The following is a 13,424-nucleotide window of genomic DNA, read 5'->3' as shown; positions in this document are numbered from 1 at the left end:
TTGGACCAACGACGCAGTTAAAGTGGGTCCGGCTCGTGGTCGCCACTCGAGAATTTTTCAGCCCCAACTGCCATCGGTTGCATGAGCGATGTGCCCCACCTACTGCCATTTTAGACGAGCAATTCTTCGAGCTATTTCAGTGATCTCGGATCTGCGGATCTCCTTATTTCTGAGTCGATCTTGCTGCGAAACTCCATTGCAGTATTTTGGACGAGTTGATCTTTTGACGAGTGATCTCTTTCTCGAAGTTGGACTTATCAAGTTGGATGGTTCGTTTCAGGTATATATAGTCGTCAACAACTTTCAACGTAGCACCTTCGACAACTACTTGAGTAGGCACGACATGGTATCACTAGGTCACTATTACGCAACGAGTGGCTTTGTTATATTTTGATTTTAGCTAAAGTCAAATTCAATACGGAGTTTGAGAGCTTTATATTCAAGTGAGGTAATGTGTATTTGTACTGCCAACCCTACGATTAGCTCACAAGAGAGGCTGCCTACATTATCATAAAAGCGCTCGTGATTTGATTATATTTTTTCCTTTTCCCTTTATACTGCATAAAAAAACAAACAGCTTCTTTGTACCGGTGCAATAATAAAGGTGCAAAAAGTAACATAGACACAGTGAACTTTATTCGGACATAACATGTTTATTGATAACATATTGCAATGTGAATCATAACTTATATTATATACTAAATATCGCCACAATTGCCGAACTTGCACTGCCCTCATCTAGCGACTTTCCACCACTTTAACATAATATTATTAAAATATTGATATTATTATGTCTTATATTATGTACACATATATTATGATTATAATGAAAAAAATATAATGCAATATAAAATTATAGTAACGGAGATTCATTACGAATTCTTTTCAAATTTCAAAAGCTATTTTTGTTCGTAGACACTTAACAATATTTCCGGCAAAGGAATTGTTAATATATACATCGGGATCTAATTGTTGGAAGAAAATAAAATATAAATATTTGCGAAAAGTAAACTTGTAGCATAAATTTCCAAGCGTTGTTTCAATTCTCATCACGTACCGGTCATATTTCGTGATAATATACTTAATTTCATTCAGTAATCCGTCCGCTTCCTGAACAATAAATCCTTTTCACGTTTGTAAATTTAATTTTATCTAGACGCGCCGACAAACGCGCGCATGGCGCCCACTTAGAATTTCTCTCACATTCGATGGAATTCCAATGTGACGAGCTTTAGTGGTCAGTTGCGAGAGGTGATTTGAATATTTCGGAGGCAGGACGCGAGATGGAAATAAATGATCGTGTTCGTGCTAAAAAATTCACGTGCTTTTATCCCAACCAGGGTAAACACATAACCAAGTTATTTTATCAAAAGCTTCCAAAGAAGAAAATTATTTATTTAAATTGAATAATATGTTTAATTTAGTCATACATATAGTTTCTGTGTATATATAAAACGCTTCTTCACTCTGCCAAAGGTGGCACAGTGTAGTCATTTTATCTAAACGTATTATTTACTAGCAAAGTTCCGAAGGCTTCCTTGGGAGTCTCGGCTCGGCATGATCCATAGATATTTCATCGAATTTGACCAATTTATTTCAACATGGTATGTTACTCAATATGCATTATATATATATATATATATATATATATATATATATATAATGTATATATATATATATATATATATATATATATATATATATATATATATATATATATATACTCCGATTCGAAGGTGCCCAAACTCGATTAGTTACTTATCATTTACATTAATTATATATACTTTTAGAAATATCTGCTTCTTGGTATTATTAATACTTGTACCAGACTTTTTTTTAATTCGATTGTTGTGACTAGTTGTTCATAAAGCCTGTGGAGCCAATTCATTGAATCCTCTACCGAGCTTTCCAGCGAGGGCGCATACGACGATAAGCGACCAAGGAGAAGAAGATAAGTTGTTCAATACGTTACTATAAAATGATTTTTAGACATCTAGTTCGCCGGGAGTATGAAAAGGCAAGCTCTGTTTATTTTGTTTGCATCAAATAGATAAGCACTTCCGATAACAGATCAGGACGCGTTCGAAAATCAATATTTGAACGCGAGATTTATTCGAAACCCGTTCTCATGGTTATGGGCAGATGCGTGATGTTTGGTTCCGCTTTGATCTTTTTGCTTACTCTATTGAGGTATAATCTACTAAATTTATTATCCCAGGAAACGAAAAATTAAACGTAAGTCCCTTTTTATTGTATTATTCAAAAATATAAAAGAAAAACAAATTAGAAATTTTATCAGTAATTAATTTTTACCGATAGAAACTGCTAGGAAAACAACAGCAATTTTTTAATTATTTTTGTTGTTTGTCATACATAATTTAACCTTTAATAATTGTTTTAATAGAAACATAAGTAAAAGTATCGTAATGTTTATGTACAAGCTGTTTGAGTAAGCGCTACAGCAAAGAATTACCTCGAGGGTGGACAATAATTACAGATCATCAAATAGACCGTCATAAAGGACGTAAGTAGGTAACAAATGTATGGAATAGCCGTGCATAATAAACATACATTATATAGTAGAGATAATATAACAACATTACTTATTGAGTTGGCAAATTGCAACGGGTATTAATTTAAAGATAATTGATTAAATATATGACAAAGCGCGCAGCACTTAAAAGAAAAGGATTCTACTGTGGAGATCGTGAACCGGCAAACTCAGCGTAAGATGTCCTTGCTGGACAGGAAGGCAGCATATATCCAGTCCTTTTGGAAATGAAGAAGGCCCATGTCTAGAAGTGTTTGCCACTAGCTGAATGATGATGACGATGACGTTGAGATAATAGCGTACATGTGATGATATTGCTGAAAATAGAACTACTAAAATATAATCTTAATTTCTTTGTGGTATGATAAAGCGAGCCAAAGCGGAGCTCACCACGATCTGTCCGAGCGAAGCAAACGCTTCGTTCTCGGTATCACATAATAACGCATTGTCCGGCATCTCCGGCTTATCAATGGAGTGCCCACCTATGTCAATCGTATTCACTGCGCATACCGCGAGGTAAGTTGAGATCATATCGGCGTACATGAGCTGGCTTGCGCGGTCTAGTGTTCGATAGCGATACCTTCGTGTATTTGCGTTTGGAGCAATGTACTGAGAAATGTGGAAATATTATAAATGTATATAAATAGATGGCACTAGAAGAATTATAATACACACACATTTACACGGACGCTTTTCCGTTCGTGAATATTAAGGAACGTCTACATTAATTCCTACTTAAAAAAAAAAAACAATTTGTTTGTTACAAATGTAGTTTTTTAGTCTAATTTGATTAGATAAATAATTGTAATAGTATTATGCGGAATAAATACATTTTTATAATTAATTGTTTAATTACTAGTGTTTAGAAAGTGTGTATACGTAGAAAAGGAAGTCTAAATGCAGTATTTTAATTATAACCGAATGTTAATACACGAAATCGGCACATTTGTGGTAGCCACTCAAATTTATCTAGAATTAAAAAACACTTAATATCAATAGTTATGTAGAATCATACCGATCTTGCAGGCGATGGCCGTTGTTGTCGAAAGGTACTCGAGGGGCAACCAAAAGCCGGTAGACGCGGCGAGAGTAGACTCCTTGCCAGGTAAGCTGATGATATCTCTAAGGTTGGGGGAAGTTGCTGGTGGAGGAATATACTTTGAAGTTGGTGACTTTTGGCTGACATGATCATGTTAATTTAGAGACGTCATAGATAACTATGATTTTAGTGAAACCTTCAATACTTACTATAAATTTTTGGACTTTATATTCTTCAATATAAATAATTAAAAAGCGTTTCCCTATATGCAAAAATTCTCCAAACTTATTTATTTATTCGTTTTGTTTCTACAGTTTTCCTATTGCAGCTGTCAATGAATTTGATACCCAAAAATAAAATTTGCATAACATTGTACATGTCTTTGGCCTTTGATTATCTTGTGTATTAAAATTACGTACGTATAAACGCAAACGAGTTCTTTCTCACTGGGGTCTCTAACCTGGTTTTATATATGTATTAAAATAATTAGTTTTTCCTCTCACGTATATTTAACCCTTTTGCACTCGAAGTATTTTCTTTTATACTATCAACAACTCCTAGCGATTTAAGTGAAAAGGGGGTAAAAAATTATAGTTTTTTTAATTGTTTATGTATAAGGATCTATAAGAAAAAAAAAACAAGAATTATAAATTAAATATTTTGTTAAAATATTTAAATCATTTGCATTGCCACCATAGCGGAGTCCTCGAGTGCAAAGGGTTAATACAGCCAAGGTAATAATTGTACCTAACGAAAGACATGTACATTTGTAAAGTAAATGTCCTGAATTAAAAAATATATGTTACACTCGGAAGCTTGAGTAACAGACACGAAAACTTTCTCGAAATAAGGAAAACGAGTTACTAATGGGGAATCCTCACCGTCACCAAGTTCCGAAAATTACCAACGCATTCATACACTGATCACCGACCACAGTTTTCCGACTAAACTGTTCGATGCGGACTTATTCTGTTAAAGGATGCGATGTAACCTTTTTTGAAGTATACACAATTGCACAATTAACAGGCAAAATTATTTTTAATGTCTTAGATTGTAAAATGAAAAGGAAATATACGTAAAAGTCTTTGAGTTACTTTTAAGCTTTTGAATAATTTTCAAGAAATGTATGGAACATGTTATTTATTAAACGAATATTAAATTTAAAACTCCATAGTCGTTTGGATCTAGGTAGCTTTTTTATGATGTACTCGAAAGAGTGATTAAATTTCTGTGTCTCTCTGTGCCTACTGCCATTAAAGAATGAAGTCGTATACGAATTTGGCGAAAAAATAAATAATTTATCACATATTGTGAAATTTATTTCATTTCTTTAACGATTTTCAGTTCCTGCTGTTTGTGGATTTTGTGAATTTTTAAGAAACATTTCATTTACTGTCTTCATTCTACTGCATAAACAATATAACTGTTTAAAAAATATATAAACATTGTATGCAATAATAATACATTACTTATAACTGTCTTGGAAAATTGTTGCCACGCGACATCCATATTAGAAATGATGTCGCCAGTGACTTAAATATTATGTTCTTATTTGGATGGATCGTCACGTTTTTATTAACATCATTGACCTCGCTACTGTATTGCTACGTGTTAGTGTTGCCAGCTTTTTTCGAAAAGGTTCTCTGTAGATTTTCCATAACTCAGAATGTTAATTAAAAACATTTTTATAAATTATTTAAAATAATGATTATTTTAAAGCAATTGTGTACCGTTTCACACCGTTGTAATGTCTCAAAAATATGTTAAACAAGTAAAAAGCTAATTATATTAAAATTAGTAAAAAACCTTGTTGTGATTTTTAAGCTATAATATTAACTAGGAATAAAATGTTTTAATTAAACTTTAAAAGCATATTTGCGAAAGTGATCACATACAAACCTGAATCATATCAGAACACGTTTAGAACGTTTAGTGTTGATGATGATATAGGGGAACCAATTTGCCTCCTCTGGCATTCTTTTCGTGATGTGTACAAGTGACTACTATGCAGGATCATAAGAGAATAATAATACAGATAAATGGGACAGGGAAGGCTTAGGGAGTATAACGTTTTTGATTCTGGTATAGTACTTATAAACGAAATGCTACGTATAAACATTTTAATTATTTTACTAAAGTAAGACGTCCACACAGAAAGGAGATAAATGACTTTGTTCAGGTCGTTGGAAAACGTTATATGCAGGCTGCTTCCAACCGGTTCCTTTGGATATCTGTGGAGAGGGCCTGTCTCCTTCCAGCATTGGACACCTATATACAATAACGATAATTAGAATAACAAATTCTTAGTATACTTTCTCAATAACATACTCTTCTGTAGTGTTTTCCTCTATTTGTCAAAGTTGGACAAATTTGCTTAAAAAATTATTATCAAAAACTGTACTTTTATATTTTTCGTGTACTGTACTTAAACTACACGAAACCTTAACAGCGTTAGCACGGAATGAAGCCGAAACGAGTGACAATTATAATTTTTGTCACAGAATAGACTCGCGGGCCCGATTTCACCGGCCCGGGCCCATTGTATGCGGATTCTGCGTATCGAGAGATCACTGCGCAGGCGCCGACTGGCATACTAATAAGCCAGTGACCACGCATCTAGTGATTGAAGGGTGACGGCTCAAACAAATTCTCTGTACGTATGAGTAATCGAGATTTGTTATCACGTACTGTATGCATTTTCACGCCCATACGTTGGCTTTATCCTGGTACTTTCCGGAATGAGTTTCTTTACAATCACTTTGCCGATAATAAAGAAAGTTAATCTTATGGTGAAATTTTATTAGTAAAAACTTGCTGCTCTTTTAGAATTTGAAAATTTTTACTGTGTAAGTGTCCAAAAGAAGAAAAAAATCGCTTTCCAGATAGTTAACTAATTTTTAAGATGAAAAACAATCAACGAGTACTTAAATAGTAAATATATTTCACAGAATGTACAATACAAGACTTATAATAATGCTATATTATCATTGTAATACTCCATGGTACACTAGTTGTTTCCTTTTCAAAAGTTTCACAGTTAGGGTCAGTTATTTTAATTGATTCTATTTGCATAGGAAAATAAAGGTATGTCTTCTGTAATTTGCCTCGCAATTGTTACACTTTTTTAAGAATCTAACTCTTAATATACAGAAAAAATTGAAAAATGTGTGAGCTGGTACAGCGTCTCTCAAAATATACGTTTGCATTAAATTAATTAAATTTTGGTTTGACCTCAAACACACTTTTAACGACAAATATTTGACAGCAAGGTCAGGTGATATTTATATATACAAGAAGAGGATTTCAATTAATAGAAATACTATAGCCAATTCCTCGATTTAAAGTGTTACTTGACCTGAAAAATTTTCTTTATTGGAAACCCTGTCTGTTTTTATAGTCATCATTAAGTTATCATGGATGCTCAATTACAGTCTTAATACTATGTGTTTAATATACTGAAACGTAGTATATATGCGAGTATTAATATATTTATACCCAAAGGCAATCAGCGAGTTATACATACAAGAAAGAACCGAAATGGATTGCCTGGTAATGAAGTGGTAAAATATAGTATGTAGTTTCCTTATGATATATAGTACCCTTTTCAAACTAGAGCTTTACCTCTTTGTACTTGATTTACATGAAATGGAAATTCATTGTAAAGCACAGGAAAAAATGAATACTTGCAATAATTTGTCCGATAAAATTTAATATGAAAATAACTTTACAGTAAAATTTGTTTAAGAAGAGAGGTAAATCAATTAAATTATTATTAATTCAAAAACTATTTAATTCTTTTGCAGCAATAAACTAATATAAGGTATGTAGAAGCCGGGTTGTTATTCATTTTCATGTCAAAATATCAGCAATCTGCATATTTTATTTAATTCTGATGATTTCATAATTAGTACTAAATTATCAGACATAAAGATCGCCTTACTGCAGCACTACAATATCTAAATGAATCAAACGCATTGGAGCGACAAACAATGTATCTTGAGCCTCTCTTATATAATTTATTCAACGCCATCTAAAAAGCATGCGCAGGTTTCTCACGAGTTTCGCGCGTGTGTGTGTTTCATTTCCACATGTGTGTAAAGGTTATGAGTTCTATCCTCTCGGAGATAATCTTCAAGATTAGCAAAATTCAACTCTGTTAATACGACATAAAGTTGTCTTTAAAAATCATCGAACGGCACAGTTTAAACGTTAGGAACGTGAACGGCCAGTAATTTATTTCATTAGGAGAAGGCAGGATACATGTCCCTCGATGTCTTCACGGGCCAGTGGTTCCCGGCTGGTCTCCGCCAGTCGAGACAGGAGGAAAAAATGCTAAAGGTACCAACACACTAGTGTTTTATGCGCAGGTGAAATCGTAAAACTGTATTATACAAAACTAATTAACATATATTAATAATGTAATACTATCTTCCGATTCATTTATACATTGTAAGAAACGCACAACATTAAGGTTTTTCACACTTACCTTTTTAACTAAATTACAATTTGAAGAACGGTAATATCTAAATTAAAAAAAATCATATACACTACATGCACATGGAATGAGGAGATCCGTAGACGAACGAAAGAAACTGATATGCTCAGCGATTTGACGAGTTAATATGGTAGTGGCCTATATGACGCGTAGAATGGACAGCCGTTGGGGCCTCGAGATCCTGGTGTAGAGACCACGGACGAGGAAGCGCAGCACAGGCCGTCCCGCAAGGTGAATTGACAGATTTGTTTAGATCATCGGAAGACGATGGAAGCAGCTACTTTCAGCCAGATCGATAGGAGATTTATAACAGAGGCTTATGTCCAGTAGTTCACGTTCTTCGGTCGGAATGAAGATAACGATACCGTACAAATTTACAGACATAGACAGCGCTGTTCAATTCTTTTTAATTTCATAAATGCATTAACATGAGTTGTAGTAAAAGAATACAGAAGCAACAATGATGTAAACACGTTATAAGAGCTGTCATTTACTGGAATAAAAAATATTCCGTAAATGTCATCCTTGGCATTAGGTGTTATTTAGACTAATTGGACACGATATAAATGGAATTATGCGCTGTAGTGTATGAACGGCTTAAGCTGCCCTCACATCTTGTCGGTTATTATGCGAAACCGCCACGCGAACCATTAAAGTCGATGGAAGAAACGAGTCGCGTTTTATCTTATTTCCGTTTGAATATATTAAGTTTGTATTTACAGCGTTGACGAGCGGCGTCGTCACGTAGGACGACGTCGAGAACCTCACGATAACAAAGAAAATTTTGACCCGGTGAGAAGGTAAAATTTTGGTCCCAAAAGAATGGAAAATTACTGACTTTGAAATACAAAAATAAAGTAAGTTCAACGCATTTGTAAATAGGAATATAATATTAAATACCTGTAGGATATATTCCCACCGCAACAAGCTATACAAAAAATATATTAATATAATAATAATGTGGAATATTATGAATTTACTTATTTGTTAAGGTTCGATAAGACTTCCCTTCTTTGGACTTGAGAACTAAGAAATTGTATTTTGACCGGGAAAATAAGTAAATATAAATGTAATCTCACATGACGTAGTCAGAGGTAGAAATTTCTTAAAAATAATACGGATGGAGTATGTTAAAATGTCTATAACGATGACTTTCATGTTATTCGATTTAACAAGAACTATTTATATTCTTCGCAAACAGGAAAGCAAGATTCAAACTGGAGGTGATAAAAATGCAAATAATTTCAAGTGAATCATAATTCGTCTTTTTTTACCTCTTACCTAATTTAGAGACGTACAATGAATATTACCATTACTTATAATAAATATTAATATTAAATATTAGTGTAATACTAGGATACATTGAAAGTACAAAACTAATGGTACAGTTGGTCCAGTAATTTTATTGCCCATGTTGCGAAACCTTAGGCAGTCATAAAATCATGTCAGTATCCATCTACACAGCCTTTTGCAGATAAAATTTACCGCTAGTGATTATTTTTGAATTTGTCGATCACATAGGCGTCATCTGGTGTCATTACGTAGGCTTGATCTGGGTAATGATCATTAAGGATTAATATAACAACCGGGGAACCCAAAGCCGAGACATCGCCATGAGCACTGCCATAACAAAAGTTCCTCATCACAAGGACTTCAATAAAGATTGTCACGATATCAGGTATTGCATTGTTTGTGTATATCGATTTCCCGCTACCTTTACTATGTCGACAGTCCACGTCGTTGGCGACGAGATCCAGATGAGCAATTCCTCGAGCTTCCTCAGTTGCTGTTCTTCTACAGATCTCCCCATATCTGATTCGATCTCGCTGCAGAAGTTATGTTTATATAATATAATATTTAAATAATTATGTTATCACTTACATATTATTATTAAGTTAAATTAATGCACTTCACGAGAATATTGAACTCAAGTTTTTTTTTAAGAACTTTCCACTATTTTTTTATTTTTACTTTTTTATTACTTTTATTTATTTCACTTACTTTTAAGTTATCTCTACACTTTCCAAATGATTAACTGTCAGGGAATGCTTGCGGCACTAAGTTCGTCGTTGTTTTTTGTATAGTATAAAAAGATAATAATTATATGAATAATTTATATTATACAAAAAGAGATATAAAACTTTCACAAGAAAAATATAAAGTAACGGTACGAGAAAAGAAGAACTTTGTTTTAATTTTATTGATTAGAATAATGTTTCGCTAATGCAATGTAAACAGGGAAAAACAAGTCCATCTATGTATTTAGAGTTAAAAACATGTCTTCTTTTCTTTTCAACACGTACCTATGTTTTGAGAGTCGAGAATTGAATCATTATCAACAATTATTTAAAATAATGAAGTATCGTTTGTAAGAATATATAATTTTAAAGAGCAGTGAATAAAATATTTTTAAAAACAAATATTAACTAACCGAACTGCCGCGGTTTTGGTTGGCTAAGAACTACAGTAATCACCTATTTTGGATGTATCTACTTGTATCGGTACGAAAATATCATTGATGTTTTTTTTTTTATTTCAGTTTGGATATACGCTTAAAATTGTAAAAATTCGACTCTACATTATTGATATTACAGAATTCTATTGTCTCTTATAGACCTTAGAATCTTTCACTGGATTTATGGAGGACTCTTACCTGTTGGATATCTATTGATTTGTGGCACGTATTTGTTTCGTGGCCACAGATTATAACTAATATAATTATGTGAGTAACTGTTGTTATACCCTAGCGTTTTATTCAGAGATATAACTTTATCTTGCACGATAAAAAAGCTCATTTCTCGTAACCGACATTTTACGTTACGGAGCTGGGAGCAAGTCGCCTGGGGCTAGATGCCTTCTCGTCACGGTCTGCGCACTCAAGGGTCTGCTCATGGCTCTCGTAAAATAGCAAGGAGCGACCACTGTGAACGGATGTAGCGCCAAAGTAAGCGAAAGCGGAAGCGGTAGCGGGGTGTTTGCTTTACGCTTAATCTGTAAAAGTTCTTCCGTTAATATTATTTTGTCATTTATGATAAATTATAGATTCAGATCTTTATAGGGGGGGATATAACCTTAATCGCCACGCATAGTAGGGGGGTTGTCGATAGCAGTGAGCTGTTACGGTACGCAGAGTACGCTGCCGCCTAACCTCTGGAAACTTGTTTGCGAGCAGTGACAATCCTATATAATTCATGCCCAAAGAGTGAATTATATAAGATTGTATCTCGGGAATCGAATCCGCGAACTACAATCGTAAGTATCAATCCTCACCGCTGGACTACCACTGCTCAAGTGTTTCCTATCAAGTACTATTCCATGTGATTTAACACAACTATTGCTATTTTGTGAAAAGGCTATCTCACAGCTCAAACCAAAAATATAAACGGTTTATACAATAACTTACAATTGCGTTAATTGCTTTCTATGACATTTCATTTTAGTTTCGTATTATCATTTTAAACTTGATGCTTGCGATATCACTACAGAAATAAGCCTGTTCAATTACGAATTCAACATTATTTTAAACGTAAAACTTATTATTTGCTTAATTAGTATGCAATATTATTATGTTACTCAAAGTATTAATGCAATCGAACTGTATAATTTTAAAGTTAACAATTAATTTAATCATCCAATCGTGCTGCGAACATGTTGCGAAATTCCCGATGTAACCATAGATAAGATAATCCCATAATTTAATGTTAGAAACTTCTGGACGGGGGGGAATGTTGGTGCACACCTGTCGTTTCTAATAGCACTTTCGTGTCTGTTACAAGAACACGTTTATATTTAAGTCGTTGCAAGAATTCTTTGTCCGTTTTTGCCAATATCCGTGCATGGATGAGATGTAGATCCTGTAAGACAAAAACTCAAGTTCATGTTCGTCATATGACGGAACACCGTATAGGAATGCGATGCATTGTATGCGTTCTTACTAAGTTATTGAGGCGTTGGTTATTTGTTACTGACGACAAATGCAATAAATTTCAGTTTTATTTGAAAAAACCTTTGTCAAGAAAATTGTTATAAAACTAGAGTTATTATTTACTTGTAGGTAATAAATATACATTATTATTAAAATATATTATGCATGGTTATTTTATTGCTATTATTTATAGTTTACCAACTATCCTATTTATACTGTAAAGACCTGATGCTACATAATAAGAAATTAACTAAAAATGATAATTTTATTATTCTCTTATTGTATTATTGATAGATCCAACGGGCTGATAATAAAAATAGTAACTTAAAGTCAAGTATCATAATTTAAGTTATTATAGCTTTATATAGCTGAGTATTAGGTTTATGACAATAATTTTTAAAAACCAAATTAGTACGGTAATGTGATGTACCATCTTATGTTTTAAAACGAGTTTAAATCATTTGATGCAAAGTTTAGTATATGAAATGGTACTTCATACTAGCTAAGATTTGTTAAACGGCTTGTTTTGCAACGCTCGTCTAACAACTAATTATTATTTAAATTTGGAATGCTTATCGGTAAGTTCCATGTGCTGACGTCATTTTATATTATACCAGTGACTCATTCATGTATTCGGTTCAGCGACAGATATATTGCGCAGTGTTTTTTTTTTCTCATCTTTTCAGGCGTACAAAGGTGCCAGTTAATCGCGCGTCGCGGAAGCCGCTATCGGCTGACAGTACCAGACGCCCCGACACACTCCATTAACATCCTTATCGACATCTTTGTTCTAACCACGAAACAAATAGACTTGTGCCTTTTATTTAAACAATATTAAATCAAGCGAAGTTCACTTTATATCAAACGGTTGTATATACTAATATATAGATTGAGCTGCTATAACGGCATCTTTAAACTTTAGCTACGAGGATTCTAAACGTGCATTGATCCGAGAAGAGTCCATAATAAGCGCAAACGTGTTTTTAGTGGTCGCTGTTAAAATAGTCATAATACAATTTTTTACATTTTAATTATTCTAAATATCGCCAGAAACCTTGAGTGGTTTTCTTTTGTACTGGTATTAATCTTATATTACAATGAGAAATTTTTCGTAAGTCTTTCGCTTCTATATCTCTATATCTAATGCGTGTTATCTGGATATTGAAAAAGTCCATCTTTCTCAATTACTCCATTATACTTTTGGCTTGCCTCTTGTTGTTGATGACTTTTATTAATCATTAATATTCTCTTCTTTCTGTTTAAAGACGGTGGTGTTAGCCTTGTGGAGCTATTACAACATCGTCTTTCACAGTAAGAATTATTAATATTACCCAGAAATAATACTTCTTTATTTTTATGTTGTCATTATTTTAAAACCTATACGTAATACATGGACATGTAGTTACTGCAGTCC

The sequence above is a fragment of the Battus philenor genome, unplaced genomic scaffold (genome assembly GCF_028537555.1).
Source record: "Battus philenor isolate CCGP_79_NKW_IND1 unplaced genomic scaffold, ilBatPhil1.0.hap1 SCAF_27, whole genome shotgun sequence".
Lineage (NCBI taxonomy): Eukaryota > Metazoa > Arthropoda > Insecta > Lepidoptera > Papilionidae > Battus > Battus philenor.
The sequence above is the reverse complement of the archived record's forward strand: the minus strand, read 5'-3'. Positions refer to the sequence as shown.